This window comes from Pseudorca crassidens, chromosome 18, assembly GCF_039906515.1.
Source record: "Pseudorca crassidens isolate mPseCra1 chromosome 18, mPseCra1.hap1, whole genome shotgun sequence".
NCBI lineage: Eukaryota > Metazoa > Chordata > Mammalia > Artiodactyla > Delphinidae > Pseudorca > Pseudorca crassidens.
The window spans coordinates 27343535-27360482 of record NC_090313.1 but is presented as its reverse complement, the minus strand read 5'-3'; positions in this window follow the sequence as shown (position 1 = coordinate 27360482).

The following is a 16948-nucleotide window of genomic DNA, read 5'->3' as shown; positions in this document are numbered from 1 at the left end:
TTTTGCTCTTATTTACTCTCCTTTATGAGCAAAACAGTGATTTGCAGCAAATGATAACTCAAATGACTAAATTATAAAGGAGATGGGATGTGTCGTATATTATCTCACACTGAAGTGCTGATGTAAGATGATTTGCTAGAGGTCATGTTTTGCAGGTTCTAAGGCCTTGAGAATAATATGCTCAGAGAGTCCATTGTGATACTACTTTTCTGACACTGAAATGAATGGTGCCTACACCACAAAGGAATATGACATCTCTTACTCAAAGTACAAAGTCACTTTATTATATCGTCATCCCTTCTTCATTTTAAAATTTTGATATTTTGTTCATCATGAATTATTGCATTGATTTTGATTTTTTTAATATTTCATTAAAATATTATTTGGCTTAATTACTGAGTTTGGGGGATCCTCTTAAATTCTGAGCCCAAAACAAGTGCTGCACATGCTTCATTCTAGTCACAGCGGTGGGCATCACCATCTAAATGTCACTTGATAAAAATTATTATTAGCTGTGGGGTCTGCCCTCGATTGTTTGCAGGGGCCAGTTTTGGCTATGATACTGGCTGCATAACGTCTTTTTTTTTTTTCTGAGCATTCTCTGGGTCTTGTTCTTTGCTCTTCATAGCAATTTCATGAGATCCCAATTACCTTTCAATAAATGCATGTTTTAATTGTCAGCCAGAGACCCTTTCTATAGTTTGAATCTAAGAAGAATAAACAAATGGGGAAAAGGAGGAAGAATTCTCAAAAATATACCACTGAGAAATCATCCACTGCCTGAAAATCTTGTCCTGACATCTAGAGACAAGAATTTTTTTGTATTTATCAGGAAGTTTCTGAAGTTTGATATTCTTTATAACATTCCCAAAATAAAAGTACTCAAGTTTCAGACAAAGTAACAAGTTCAGGTATTTACTGACCATGGTACAAACTTCAGTGCAGGCCAATGGGAACTGTTTAATGCACCATGGTGGTATCATGGTATTTATGTATTACAAGCTCCTGCGTCTATGTCAGGGAAACCTGGGTGAGTTCTAATTCCTGCAACTTATCAGTTGTATTACCTTGAACAAGTTTGTTATCTATCCAACCTCTATTTCCTCATAATATTATTGTGAGGATTAAATAAGAAAAATGTAAATTACTTAACACAATACCAGGCACACACTACATGCTCAATTAGTGTTTGTGGAAGTAGAAATGGTAATGGTAAATTCTGGCTCTTTGTTATACAGAACAGCTAATCTCAAGAAACTGGGCTACTCCACCTAACAAATTTATATCTGATTAACAGAAAATATCTCTACAGCCTTTTCTGAGAAACAAGCATCTCATTGGTCATTCTGTGCAGAACGCCAGCTCAAGGTGCCATCCAAATCCAGGGAGTGCCATTTACATTGTAGTCCATAGAAATGGTGCTCCCTGGGGTTGTACAGTATACAGCCTACATGCCTGTGTGCAGCAACTTTGTTTCAGCTTGTGCTTTTAACACATAACACAATGGCCATGAGCTACAATTCCTTTACTCTTTAATAATCGCTTTATCTTAGAACAAGCCATAATTAATACAATATCAGAATAGCAAATATAGATTCAACATTCTGTTGCCTATGTTTTCTTGTTAAAGATAGACATCAAATAAATATTTTTCATTTTCAGAATGTTGGTGAATATTTGCTAAAATGTTGGATTATTATTCTTCAGATTGAATAGGACTTGCAATTTTGTCTCTTTATCTGGAATGGTTATTAAATTTTTTTAGGTTAGATTTTAGGTGATTGAGTACCTAAAATTTTGTTAATCTCATAAATGATATGTCAGGCTTATCACTAACAGAAAAACCTCAACCAACATGCTATGTTGAAAATACAAGATGGAAATGCATCTGAATTCAAAAATAACAACAAAAAATAATATAGTGGTTTTCCTTGAGAAACTTTTACTTGTTAAAAAAGGAAATAGTATTCAATTTTGGCAACATGTGTTGAAAATCAGTTTCCTCAGTTCTCATAGGATTTCCAGCTGAATGATATGTCTTCAAAGGAATATGAAGCCTTGGTGTAACTTGTGATGTGATAATCAAGATATGTAATTATTTAGCAGGTTCCTTTTTATGTCTGTAAGTGTAGGATTGAATATGCAGTATAATCCCTCATTTAACAATTCTGAATAGAGCCTAGTCTGAGAAGCCTTTATTATTCCTATAGACCTCTAACAAAACTGAAGTTTGGTGAGTCAATGATGACAGTTCAGAAAATAGGTTCCACAGTCTGTATTTGTGCCAGATTTCATGGGCGACAGAAGGCAGGAGAAAAGAAGGAGTCAGGAAAATACCCAGACATAAGGCTCTTAAAAAGCACTATCCTTGTTCATATGAGCAAAAATATGAAAAAGAGCAGATAACTTGAGTCAATTTAACCCTAAGAATCAAAACCAGAATCTTCTGAAAGAACCGAGTATCCTGCTTACATCTGTCTTTCTGCCTTGTCTTTTTTACTCTGCAACACTTTTATCACCACCTAAGGGCAAGCCAAACAAGCAAGGAGATCCTTTTTCACCACTAAGTCATTTCTAAATTATGTGCTATCTGAATCAAAAAGACTTTTATGATTTCAAATGATTGCTTGAGTTTTTTCCCCCAATAAAAGTCAATCTTTTATTATGTATTTCTTCTTTGTCTCAAATATGATTTTAAAATATAAACTGATTCTTGTAATACATGAATACCATCTTTTAGTTTTATCTTTGTGTTTCTTCTTGTATGTCAACTTGTCAAAAACTTTTGCACTTACTTTAAGCAAATTTCAACTTAAAAGAATAAGTCTACTTTTATAAATGTTCACACTTATTTAGTCCTTTAAATTACTACGAAGACACTTGCAAAGTGTGCAGGACAATAACTTTGGATTATATAATATCAAATCATACTAAGGAAAAACTCTTTTGCTAAAATTATTCAAAAATAATCTAATTTCAAATGATACCAAAAACAAAAGTATTATTTTCAGGGTAAATAATAAAATTTCTCAGTTTAAAGTGTTTTTACTTGATGATACTTATAATCAACAAGCTAATATTAACAGATTAACATGAATTAAAAATAGAAGTAGAAGATATTTGTGATTTATGAGAGCATAATGCAATTTCAAATCATTTGTTGACCAAACTATTATAAAATACAAATAATACCCAGAAAAACAAAACTATAAAACACTATACATTCAGGAAAACTATGGCATTTTTGGTAGCTAATTAGGAAATTCCAATTTTGCAGAGTGCTGAGGCAGTTTCATAACACACACAAGCAAAGTCTGCTCTTCAGATGTCAATCAACAAATAAACAGTTTCAAAAACTCCAAACTAAGCAACCCTTCTCTAGTTCATTTATTGGCTAAGGTGTAAATAGCTTTTCACATAGTTAAAGAACTTACATTTTAAAGATTTTTGATGGAACTGTGCTCAATATTTATTAATATTTTATCAACAAATGGCAAAATAAACAAAGCATTGTGAATATACCTATCATATTGCAACCAAGCCACTTGTCTTCAATTCCCCTATCTTAATAAATGCCTTTGAAAATGTACACGACTCAAATATTCTATTTTTGTTGGATTCCCAACAATTTCTTATTTTTCAACAGTTTTAATTAAACCTTCAATAGAACTTTTAAAATCATTAGTTAATCAACAGAGTTCCCTGCAAGCATGATTTTTCTCTCCCCAAGGAATACAAAAGCGAACCTGAGCACTCAAAAGAAGAAGAAATAAATTCAAAGTCACAACCACAAGTAAAAGACACAGACTTAAAATTTAGCATGTCTAGCCTTGTGCCATGCTGCCTTGTTCATACATGTAAATTTTCAACATGGACATATACAATAATGAATTTCCAGACGCCAACTCCCTATAAAGTGCTGTCTTTTGTAGAGCTCCAGTGTACAGATTTCCCTGATTCAGCTCTTAAAGCCAATATTTTACATTTTGAAAGTATTTTTAAATAGTACTTCCTCAAGCCCAACTGTAGGCACTGAAAAAGCCAGACTGACAAGGGAATTGACCTCTGACAGTGAGACTTTCTTCCATGGGAAAGAAATGTTAGCAACTAAGGATATGAGGCTTGATCAAAAACAAGCAAATACTCAAAGGAGGGGGAGAATATGCTTTGTTTTGGTTTTTAGGGGAAACTGGAAAACAACAAGACTAAGTCTAAATAGTCTACAAGGAGATTGTTGGTAGGTTTAATTATCAGAGCCAAGTTCTGAGCTAAACGCTCTTTTTCAGTGCTTCCCACTAATATGTGTCTATTTGTCACCAGCCCACAACAAGTTAAGAACAGAATTTGAGACTAAGAGTTAAAATTCATAGCAATTTGAGAGCGTAATTTCATATCTATGGATCTAATAACAAAAAACCCAGGCTTGCTGTTTGTCTTTTTAATTTAATTTTTCCATAATTCATTTTTATTCTATTTTACAAAAGTATTGGTCTATGACAGTTTAGAAATTTTTTAAATGGTTCTTTAGCATAATAGTGTGAAAAACTCTGATTTATGTGTGTTCATTTACTCTTCATGTGAAACTTACAATGTAGATGCCACTATTTTCTCCATTTTCAGTGAAAGAACCAAGCTCAGAAAAGTGAAATAATTTAGTAGCTGTCAGCGTATGGATTCAAATCCAGACTCCTGACTCCAGAGGACATTCCACACTGAACCTTATTTCTCCATTTTGGATAATATTGCCATAATGGACACCTGATCTCAGTATTTTCTTCTAGTGGCATATTTTATTGTTAAATGTCATCAACAGAATTATGAGTTACAGCCCAAACAGCACTTGTGCCTTAATATGTAAATCATTAATTAATCACCTGTGAACTTGTCTATGCCTTTCTTATACCTATTTATGTTTTCAGCCCCTTCTATCTCCTAAAGAGTTTTGCAGACTTACCATTCACAATACTAAGTAACATTTCCTCTTATTTCCCATAAATTTAAAGCACACTGCCCCCCGATTTCACCATTCTGCAAATCTTTTGTCTGTGCTTTAGTCATAAAGGGTTGACTCTTTTGTTAAAACTTATTTCAGAAAATTAGACTAATAAAAAATTGCAAAAATAGTAAAGAGAGGTCACATGTACTGATCACCCAGCTTCCCCCAAAGATAACATCTTTCTTACATAACTATAGTACATTATCAAATCCAAGAAATTGACACAATAAAATCAACAGATCTTACTTGGATTTCACTGATTTTTTGCATGCATTCATTTCCTACCTGTTGAACTTTACACATTTTGCACTGTTTAATTGGACTGTCCTTTATTTTTATAAGCAACAGAACGATGTGTTTTGCTAATCTCTGTTCTCTTTTTGGGCAGTTCTCCAGATCTACGTCTCAAGGATTCATATCATCATTGAATTTATAATTACAATAGCAGTTCTTAGTCACATAAAAATCCCACTCTTGCTCAGGAGTACATGAACATTGATACCACTGGTCTAATATTTCTGATCTCATTGACTCCTTTGGCCACAATGACAGGAAGCCATACTGATGAGAGTGGCCTCATGGTCCAGCTGGACCTCAGCCTGACTATCATAACTCACTAGTATGCTTTGACAACTCCACAAACTTTTATTAAGATCCAGTTATTATCTCATTTTCTGAGATGCAGAGATGAATAATTCACTAATCATGCCTTCAAGAAGCTCACAGTCTTAAAAAGGAGAGAGAAATGAATTTTGGATTCTGTTAAGAGGATGAACCGCCACTGCCTGAGGCATTTATCCCTGAAAACTACTCAGGCAATTAAAGAAGAGAAAGGTAAGCATGGATCTGGGAAACTAAGATAGACACAGCAAGAAACCCCTTAAGAGAGAAAGGCCATCAGGGACTATGGTCAGGCATACCTATAGTAAGGAGGGGTAGGACAATGACATAGGCCAAGTGGTAGGGGAATGAGAGGGAAAAAGCTTTCAGATCTGCCTTTCCTTCCCCCATTTGTCTTGGGGGAATGATGTCTTGCTCTTTTGCCACTGGTAGATAGAAATCAGCAATCAAAGCCCAGTCCTCCCAACATATTGGGATACTTAGGCAACACCAAAGCCCTAAAGAGGAAGTGAGGAGTGATGGAAACAGGTGCAAGCTGATCAACCATACTCATCAGTACTGTATTTATTCCATGCAAGAGAAGACCTTGCCCTTTGTCATAAAGAACCCACAGACCACCCTCTAGACCACATTACAGGTACTCATATGGTCCTGAATCCATTAACAAAATGTCAATAGTAACCCCTACCTATAAATAATTACTTTAAATGCAAATCGATTAGTTTCTCCAATCACAAGACTCAGAGCAGCTGAATGAATGAAAAACAAGATCCAACAACATCCTGCCTATAAAAGATACACTAGCTTTAAGAACATGCATAGGCTGAAAGTAAAGAGCTGGGGGAAGAAAAGATGTTCCATGCAAATGTTAACCAAAAGAGAGCAGGAATGGCTATACTTATATCAAACAAAATAAACATTCAGTCAAAATTGGTCATGACAGACAAAGAAGGCCACTATATAATGATAAATGAGTCAATTCATCAAGAGGATATAACAATTGTAAATATACATATACCCAACATTGGAGCACCTAAATATTTAAAGGAAATATTAACAGAACTGAAGGGAGAAATAGACAGCAATATAATAATAGTAGGGGACTTTAATACCCCACTTTTAGCATGGGATAGATCATTCAGGTAGAAAATTAGTAAGATAATAGCAGACCTGAATAACACTGTAGACCAAATGGACCTAACAGACATGCACAGAACATTCCTTGCAACAGCAACAGAATACACATTGTTCTCAAGCACACACAGAACATTCTCCAGGATAAATCATATGCTGGGCCACAAATCAAGCCTTAACAAATTTAAGAAGGTTGAAATCATACCAAGTATCTTTTTGGACTACAGTGGTATAAACCTAGAAACCAATAACAGTAGGAAAATGGAAAAATTCAAAAATACATGGAAATTAAATAACACACTCCTGAACAACCAACGGGTCAAAGAATAAATAAGAAGGGAAATCATAAAGTATCTTAAGACAAATGAAAACACAACATACAAAAACCTTTGGGGGGAAAAAAAAAAACCTTTGGGCTAAGAAAAAGCAGTTCTACCAGGGAAATTTATAGTGACAAAGAATTATATTAAGAGAAAAGAAAGATCTCAAATAAGTAAATCAACTTTACACTTCAAGGAATCAGAAAAAGAGAAAGATTTAAGCCAAAGTTATCAGAAAGGAAATAATAAAGATTAGAACAGAATAAATGAAATAGAGGCTAGAAAAATAATATGAAAAAACATAATAGAACAAAGATAATAGGAACAAAGACAATAGGATAAAAAGATAATGGGAACAAAAAGTTGGTTGTTTTAAAAGATTTTAAAAATTAACAAACCTTTAGCTATACTAACCAAGAAAAAAAAGAGGACTCAAATAAAATCATGAATGAAATAGGAGCAATTACAACTCACACCACACCACATAAAAACAAAGGATCGTAAAAAGCTACTATAAACAATTACATACCAACAAACTGGACAACCTAGAAGAAATGGATAAATTCCTAGAAATATACAACCTAATAAGACTGATTCATGAAGAAAAAGAAAACCTAAACAGAACAATAATGACTAAAGAGATTCAAGAAATAATCAAAAACCTCCGAACAAAGAAAAGCCCAGGACCAGATGGTTTCACTGGTGAATTCTACCAAACATTTACAGAACTAATGTCAATCTTTTCAATTTTTTATAAAGAATTGAAGAGAAGAGAATGCTCCCAAATTCATTTTAGGAGCCCAGCATTACCCTGATACCAAAGCCAGATAAAGACAGTATAGGAAAAGAAAACTACAAGCCATACCTCTGATGAATACAGACACAAAAATTGCCAACAGAATACTAGCAAAGTGAATTCAACAGCACATTAAAAGGATCATACACCATGATCAACTGAGATTTATCTCTGGTCTGCAAAGATGGTTCAACATCTACAAATCAATAAGTGTGATATACCACATTAATAGAAGGGAGAAAAAACTCACATGATCCTCTCAATAGATGCAAAACATGCATGTGACAAAATTCAACACCCTTCATGATAAAAGTTCTCAACAAACTGGGTATAGAAAGAACAAACCTCAGCATAATAGAGACTACATATGACAAACCCATGGCTAACATCATCAACATGTCAATATCAACAGTGCAAAAGCTAAAAGCTTTTGCTCTAAAATCAGGAACAAGACAAGGGTGCCCATCCTCACTACTCTTATTAAACATAGTACTGGAAGTCCTAGCCAATGCAACTTGGCAAGAAAAAGGAAAAAAGGGCATCCAAATAGGAAAGAAAGAAGCAAAATTATCTGTTTGCAAATGACATGTTCTTATATACAGAAAACCTTAAAGACTCCACCAAAAAACTGGAAGAATAAATGCATTCTAAAGTTGCAGGATACGGGGCTTCCCTGGTGGCGCAGTGGCTAAGAATCTGCCTGCCAATGCAGGGGACAGGGGTTCGAGCCCTGGTCCAAGAAGATCCCGCATGCCGTGGAGCAACTAAGCCCATGTGCCACAACTACTGAGCCTGCACTCTAGAGCCTGTGAGCCACAACTACTGAGCCCACATGCCACAACTACTGAAGCCCACGTGTCTAGAGCCCATGCTCCGCAACAAGAAAAGCCACCTCAGTGAGAAGCCCGTGCACCGCAACGAAGAGTAGCCCCCGTTCGCTGCAACTAGAGAAAGCCCACAAAAGACCTAACGCAGCCAAAAATAAATTAATTAAAATAAAATAAAGTTTCAGGATACAAAATCAACATACAAAAACCAGTGGCATTTCCATATACTAACAATGAACTATCTGAAAAAGAAATTTAAAAAATAATCCCATCTACGACAGCATCAAAATAATACTTAGAAATAAATTTAAACAAGGAGACAAAAGGTCTGTACACTAAAAACTATAAGACGTTGATGAAAGAAATTGAAGAAGACACAAACAAATGAAGAGATATCCTATGTTCACAGATCAGAAGAATTAATGTTAATATGTCCATACTACACAAAACCATCTACAGATTCAATGCAATCCCTATCAAAATTCCAATGGCATTTTTCACAAATAGAACAATCCTAAATTTCACATGGAACCACAAAAGACACCAGATAGTCAAAGCAATCCTGCGAAGGAAGAACAAAGCTGAAGACATCACACTTCGTGATTTCAAACTATACTACAAAGTTATATTGATCAAAATAGTATGGTACTGGCATAAAAACAGACATATAGACCAATGGAACAGAATAGAGAGCCCAGAGAAAACCCATGTATATATGGTCAACTATACTGAATAATCCATCCTTTCACCACTAATTTCTACTTCTACCTCAAATATAGATCCAGTTTTCATGTATGCACGATGTGTAGGTCGGATCAAGAAAAAGGATTTGATCAGGTGGTTTAAAGAGTTGTTAATGAAAAGACAACTTAGAAAAGGACAGTCTTAAAACACAGATGTGGAGGCACCCGGTGACAGCAGGAAGTCTTATCTACCCCTGACAAGAAAAGCACAGAAAAGAGAAAGAGGATGTCTGGCATTACTAGATCCCTCTGATATCTGGAGCAATGGAGGAAGGCTGCCCAGTAGAAGCTACAGCTGTAGAGAAACAGAGCTGCTGCCCTAGAAGCAGTCCCCAATCTCCTCCCACCTTCTGATTCCCTGCAGGTGCCACTCATCAGTCAAAACAAAACTGAAGGGAGAGGTCAGGGAGGCTCAGTAAGGCAATCTGCAGATTTCAGCTTCCTAAAAAGCACAGGGGGAAGTAGAGATGAGTGGAGACTAGAGAATGGGGGTGGGGGGTCACCAGCATAGCCCACCTCTTTTGCCACTTAGCACCTATTCTTGCCCTTTGCTAGATGATGAAAACCTTATCCATCAACAGGGAATCCATATAGTCCCATCCCGTACAATATCATCAAGGGGTGTATTTATTCAAATATACACCTGCCTGGAACCTCACTTAAAACATTAGCCTCCACCTGTTCTCTTCATAAAAGGTAGCACAAAAAGGTGGGCTAAAAGAGAAATCATTTAATGTAAGATATGCAAGGCTTCTTTGGTCCCTGCTCTGTATCTGGTCATCAGGTTAAAGTTGACAATCATAACTTCCTCTCTCTGCCACCTATTCCCTCTGTCGTCACACTGGCTGCAGAGTGATAAAACCTAAACCCCTTCTTTCTCCCAGGATCTAAGGCCTTAGGAGCCCTTTCGGTAATGGATTGTCACGGTTTTTCATTGAGACTGATCACTGGAGATTTTAATGGTGAGAGGTGCCCTAGTGAATGCCCTGAGTTTTAGAGATACTATTTCTTTTTCATTACACAACAGCAACTTAAATTTTCGTAGGAATAAGGGTTGATCACTCTGGCAAGAACAGCAAGCCCTGCTATCTCTGTTTGAGTATTTAGCGCCATGAGGAAGGAGGCAGTAGTCTCAGCTTCCACATTATTGGAGCCAGCACCGTGTTCAATGGTGAAAATGCTTCTCCCTTCACAACTAAGAGCTCTAAATTGTTGAGCCGCAAGTTGCAATCACAAGAAGCAAAACTTCTATAACTGAGATATTAGGTGTGAAATGAGACTACCTCATTCCTGGTACCACTTACATTATCAGACAGGATCACAGGAGAAAACAGATTCACATTGATGATTTAAATGAAGATATTTACAGAGGTAGGGGTGGGATCAAGGTAAGAATCACGGGATGTGAAGGCATCCAGGGATTAACTAAACCAGGAATCTACTATCAAGGAGAGGAAACACACTTACTGGAATCCAGTGAGAGCTGGAACCAAGGGGGGAGAAGCTTCCTGTAGTAGCTGAAATTGTAGAGGAACACAGCTGCTGCCAGGGAAGTAGAGGCAGCAAGGAAGAAGTGGGAAAAAATACTCTGACCTTTTTCTCCTGCTGTCCAGTCATCCCCTGCTAGGGTCTCCCACTGTCAATGTCCAGTGCAACTGGAAAAGGATCCCAGATGATGCTTCCCAAGGAACAGAAAAGAACAAAGAAAGGCAGAAAAGAGGTTGAGGGGAGGGAGAGTTCAGAAAGATAACTGGAATGCATGGATCTGTTTCTGGGCTACTTTGTTTCATTGATCATTTTTATATGTCATATTACAATGTCACAAGTGTACATTTACATTTTCTTAAGGATCTGAAATGCCACTGTGTTACTAAATTTCAGCATGTGCTTGTGTCTGTTTCTGAAGTCTCTAGTCTGCATTGTACATATGTGCACCAATATCACATCTTATTCATTGCTATATCTCAGCAATATATATATATATATTTTAATTTAAAGTGGGTTTCTTCCCTCTTGCACTGTTGGTGGGAATGTAAATTGATACAGCCACTATGGAGAACAGTATGGAGGTTCCTTAAAAAACTAAAAATAGAACTACCATATGATCCAGCAATCCCACTACTGGGCATATACCCAGAGAAAACCATAATTCAAAAAGACACATGCACCCCAATGTTCACTGCAGCACTATTTACAATAGCCAGGTCATGGAAGCAACCTAAATGCCCATCGACAGATGAACGGATAAAGAAGATGTGGTACATATATACAATGGAATATTACTCAGCCATAAAAAGGAACGAAATTGGGTCATTTGTTGAGACATGGATGGATCTAGAGACTGTCATACAGAGTGAAGTAAGTCAGAAATAGAAAAACAAATATCATATATTAACGCATATATGTGGAACCTAGAAAAATGGTACAGATGAACCGGTCTGCAGGGCAGAAACTGAGACAGTGACGTAGAGAACAAACGTATGGACACCAAAGTGGGGAAAGTGGCAGGGGATGGTGGTGGTGGTGTGATGAATTGGGAGATTGGGATTGACATTTATACACTGATGTGTGTAAAATTGATGACTAACAAGAATCTGCTGTATAAAAAACAAATTAAATTAAATTTAAAAATTTATAAGTAAATAAAGTGGGTTTCTTTTTTGTTTTTTTATAGATTTACTTATTTATTTATTTTTGGCTGCACTGGGTACTCGTTGCTGCACGCAGGCTTTCTCTAGTTGTGGCGAGCGGGGGCTGCTCTTCTTTGTGGTGTGTGGGCTTCTCATTGCAGTGGTTTCTCTTGTTGCAGAGCACGGGCTCTAGGCACACAGGCTTCAGTAGTTGTGGCTCGGGGGCTCTAGAGAGCAGGCTCAGTAGTTGTGATGCACGGGCTTAGTTGTTCAGTGGCATGTGGCATCTTCCCAGACCAAGGCTCGAACCCATATCCCCTGCATTGGCAGGTGGATTCTTAACCACTGTGCAACTAGGGAAGCCAACTGCAATATATTTTGATACCTGATAGGGTGTGTTCCCTCACTGCTTGTTTTTCATTAATTTTGATGTTTTATTTTCTTTACAATCTGTTCTTGATTATTTCTACTTTCTTTTCAACATAAAACAGTGGATTGGGCTTCCCTGGTGGCGCAGTGGTTGAGCATCCGCCTGCCGATGCGTGGGACACGGGTTCGTGCCCCGGTCCGGGAAGATCCCACATGCCACAGAGCGGCTGGGCCCGTGAGCCATGGCCGCTGAGCCTGCGAGTCCAGAGCCTGTGCTCCGCAACAGGAGAGGCCACAACAGTGAGAGACCCGCGTACCGCAAAAACAAAAAACCAAAAAAAAAAAAAAGTGTATTAACTTCCATCAAAAAATATAATTGGCATTTTTATTAAAATTTACATGGATTTATCGATATATTAAAGGAAAACTTAATGTCTTCACACTAGTGAATCATCTCATCTAAGCACGTAGTATTTTTTACATTTTTTAGTATTTTTATATTGTTCAGTAAGGTATTATAAGTTTCTCAATATGGGTCTTACATGTTTATTTTTGTTTATCCCTTGGTATTATAAGGCTCTAATCTTAGGGCATTTTCTAACTGGTTACAGCTGTTGTAGAGAAAATCTTTCAATATTCATATTTTTGGTTTTCTACTTGGCCAAAATACTAAACTCTCTTATTAGTTCTAATAGCTTATCAATTAATTCTCCTGGGTTTTAGTGTAAACATCCTTATCTTCTACAAATGGAGACTCTATAAATCTGCCTTTCATATATATCTGTATTTCTATATCTATATCCATATATCTTGTTTCTTTTTTGAAGTGATCAGACATCAGGAGCAATTTGGAACATTAAGAGTGAGACCTGAGGGGATCAAGATGGTGGAATAGGAAGATCCTGAGCTCACCTTCTGCCACAAACATATAAAAACTACAACATATAGAACAACTCTCTCTGAGAAAAACCAGAAGACCAGCAGAACAGCTATTCTACAATTAACAATATAATGGGGGAAAAAAACACATTGAGACAAGTAGGAAGGGCAGAGATGTGATCTAATCAAGACCCACACCCCCAGTGCAGCAACCCACAAAAGGGAGGAGCTATCACAAACTTAGAGGTCCTCCCTAAGGAGGGAGGGGTTCAAGCCCCACACTGGGCACTCAAGTCCTAGAGACTGGCACCAGGAAGTAGGGCCCCCGTGACCACCATAACTGGTTTTGAAAACCAGCAGGGCTTATGACTGGGAGACACTGAGGGCTGCAGAAAACCAAGACTCCACTCTCAAAGGGCTCCACAAACTCACATACTTCAAGTCCCAATGCAGAGGCAGCAGACTGCAAAGCACCTGGTTCTCTAGCTAGCCTGCCACGACTGCCCCAGCATGCCCCCTGCCCAGCTTGCACCCAGCTTTTATTCAGTGTTCAAATTTAAGCAACCATTAGCTTAAAACAAATAGCTATATACGTAGGTCAATATATATGAACCCCAAGGTAACCACAAAACAAAAAAATACAATAGATATACAAAAAATAAAGAGAAAGAAGTCCAAACAAAACACTAAAGAAAATTATCAAACCACAAGGGAAGATGCTAAAAGAAGAAAGGAACAGAGAACTACAGAAACAACCAGAAAACAAGTAACAAAATGGCAATAAGTACATACCTGTCAATAATCACTTTAAAGGTAAACGGACTAAATGCTCCAGTCAAGAGACACAGGGTGGCTTAATGGATAAAAACAAGACCCATCTATATGCTGCCTACAAGACAGTCACACTGTAGGCTAAGTGTAAGACCTGAAACCATAAAACTCCTAGAAGAAACATAGGCAGTACACTTTTTGACATTGGTCTTAGCAATATTTTTTGAGTCTGTCTCCTCAAGCGAGGGGAACAAAAGCAAAAATAAACAAATGGCAACACATGAAACTAAAAAGCTTTTGCACAGTTTAGGAAACCATAAACAAAACAAAAAGGCAACTTACTAAATGGGAGAAGGCTTTTGCAAATTATATATCCAGTGAAGGATTAATATCCAAAATATATAAAGAACTCATACAACCCAGTATCAAAAAAAAATCCTATTAAAAATGGTCAGAGGACCCGAATAGACATTTTTCTAAATAATATATACAGATGCTCAACAGTCACATGAAAAGATGCCCAACATCACTAATTTTTAGGAAAATGTAAATCAAAACCACAACAAGATATCATCTAACACTAGTCAGAATGGCAATCATCAAAAAGACAAGAAATAAAAGTGTTGGCAAGGATGTGGAGAAAAGGGAACCCTTGTGCACTGTTGGTGGAGATGCAAATGGTGGTGCAGCCACCATGGAAAACAGTATGGAGGTTCCTCAAAAAATTAAAAATAGAACTACCATACCCTCCAGCAATTTCACTTCAGAGTATTTATCCAAAGAAAATGAAAGCACTAATTCAAAAAGATATATGTACCCCAATATTCTGTTGCAGCATTATTTATAACAGCCAAGATACAGAAGCAACCTAAGTGTCCACTGATAGACGAATGGAAAAAGAAGATGTGGTATACACAATGGAGTATTACTCAGCCATAAAAAAGAATGAAATCTTGCCATTTGCAACAACATGCATGGATCTAGAGGGTATTATGCTATGAAATAAATCAGACAGAGAAAGACAAATACCGTATGTTTTCACTTACATGTGGAATCTAAAACACAAAACAAATGAACAAATATAACAAAATAGAAATAGATTCATAGATACAGAAAACTAGTGGTTGCCAGAGGTGAGGGAGCCATGGGTATGGGCAAAATAGGTGAAGGGGATTAAGAGGTACAAACTACCAGTTATAAAAGAAGTAATTCACTGGGGCGTAAGGTACAGCACAAGAAATATAGTCAATAATGTAACAACTTTGTATGGTTATGTAATGTACAAAAATATCGAATCACTATGTTGTACACTTGAAAGTAATATAGTAAGTTAACTAAACTTCATTTTACAAAAAAAAAAAAAAAAAAAAGGAGAGGGAACAGACATCCTTTCCTGATTTTAAAGTGAACGTTGCTAGTGTTTCCCAGCTAAGGATGATGCCTGCTCTATCCATTCCTGTCTTTGCACTGATACTTTTCTTCCCTTGCTAAAAGGTTTTCTCACGAATGAATATTGACTTGTATCACATCTCTGAGGTATATCTGGTCACCTATTAAGATGATTATGTGGATTTTTTAAATCTTTCATCTCATGCAAGCTCCAAGAAATCTTGTCTGTCTTGTTCACACTTTTACCCCAATACCTAGGATGGTGTCTTCCGCATTGTAGACGCTTTAGAAATATTTCTTGAACAAACACGTGTTAGTAAATAAATAAAAGTATTTATTATTGTGATTAATTACACTGACGGAGCTCTAATAGTGACTAATACTTGCATTCCTAGGATAAACCCTAATTGGTTATGATAACATTCTTTTAATACATTCTGAATTTAATTTGGCACTTTTTAAATTTAAAGTTTTGGTATCTATGTTCATAAGTTAAACTGTACAGTTTTCTTTTAGGAGCTATGTTTATCTAATTTTGACACCAAGGTTATCCTTGTAGAATAAAGTGGAAAGCATTTCATCTTTAACTTTTTCTGTAATGGTTTCTTTAACGTTGGAATTATCTTTTTCTTGAAGGACTGGTAGACCTCACCCATTAAACTGACATTGTCATTTTCTTCTATTCTATTTACATTTTCTAATCTCTCTCTGAGCAATTCTTAATATACAGCCCATGAAAACCACTAATTTTGTAAGATTTTCATATTTATCGATATAACATTGTACACTGAATTCTCTCAAAACTTTAAAGTCTCCACATCTGTAGTTTATGTCATATTTTTTAACCCTGATTTGTATCTTCTCTCCTTTTATTCCTTGATAAAATTCACCAAATATTTTTAATAGTTTAGTGATTATTTCAAAGAAAAATTTTAGGTTTTTTTTATTATTTACCATTTTTATTATGCTTGGTTTAACTTTATATGACAAATGCATAATTTTTATTTTTTTCTACTATACTTTTCTACACTTTGATTTCCTTTTTCCAACATCTTGAGTTGAATGCCTTGCTTATTTATTCTCAAACTTTTAATCAATGCATTTCAAACTCTAATCAATGCATTCATGTCTATAAAATTTCTTAAGTACAGTTTTCCTAAGTACATGTCTATAAAATTTCCTACAGATTTGATATATAGTTCACTTACTGTTGTTTATTTCTAGATCATTTATAACTACAGTTTTGCTTCCCTATTTAGGAATTTTTAGGGTTTCTTAAAACTACCTTTTTCTTATTTACTTCTAGTATCATTTGCATTATGAACAAATATTGTGACCAGTATCATTTCAGCTTTGGGAGGTTTTTTGTGTTTTTATTTGTTACTTAATACACCATGAATTTTTGTAATATTCTATGTATTTTGAAAAGAATGTATATGCTCTTAATGTTCTGGATATGTAATAGATCAAGCA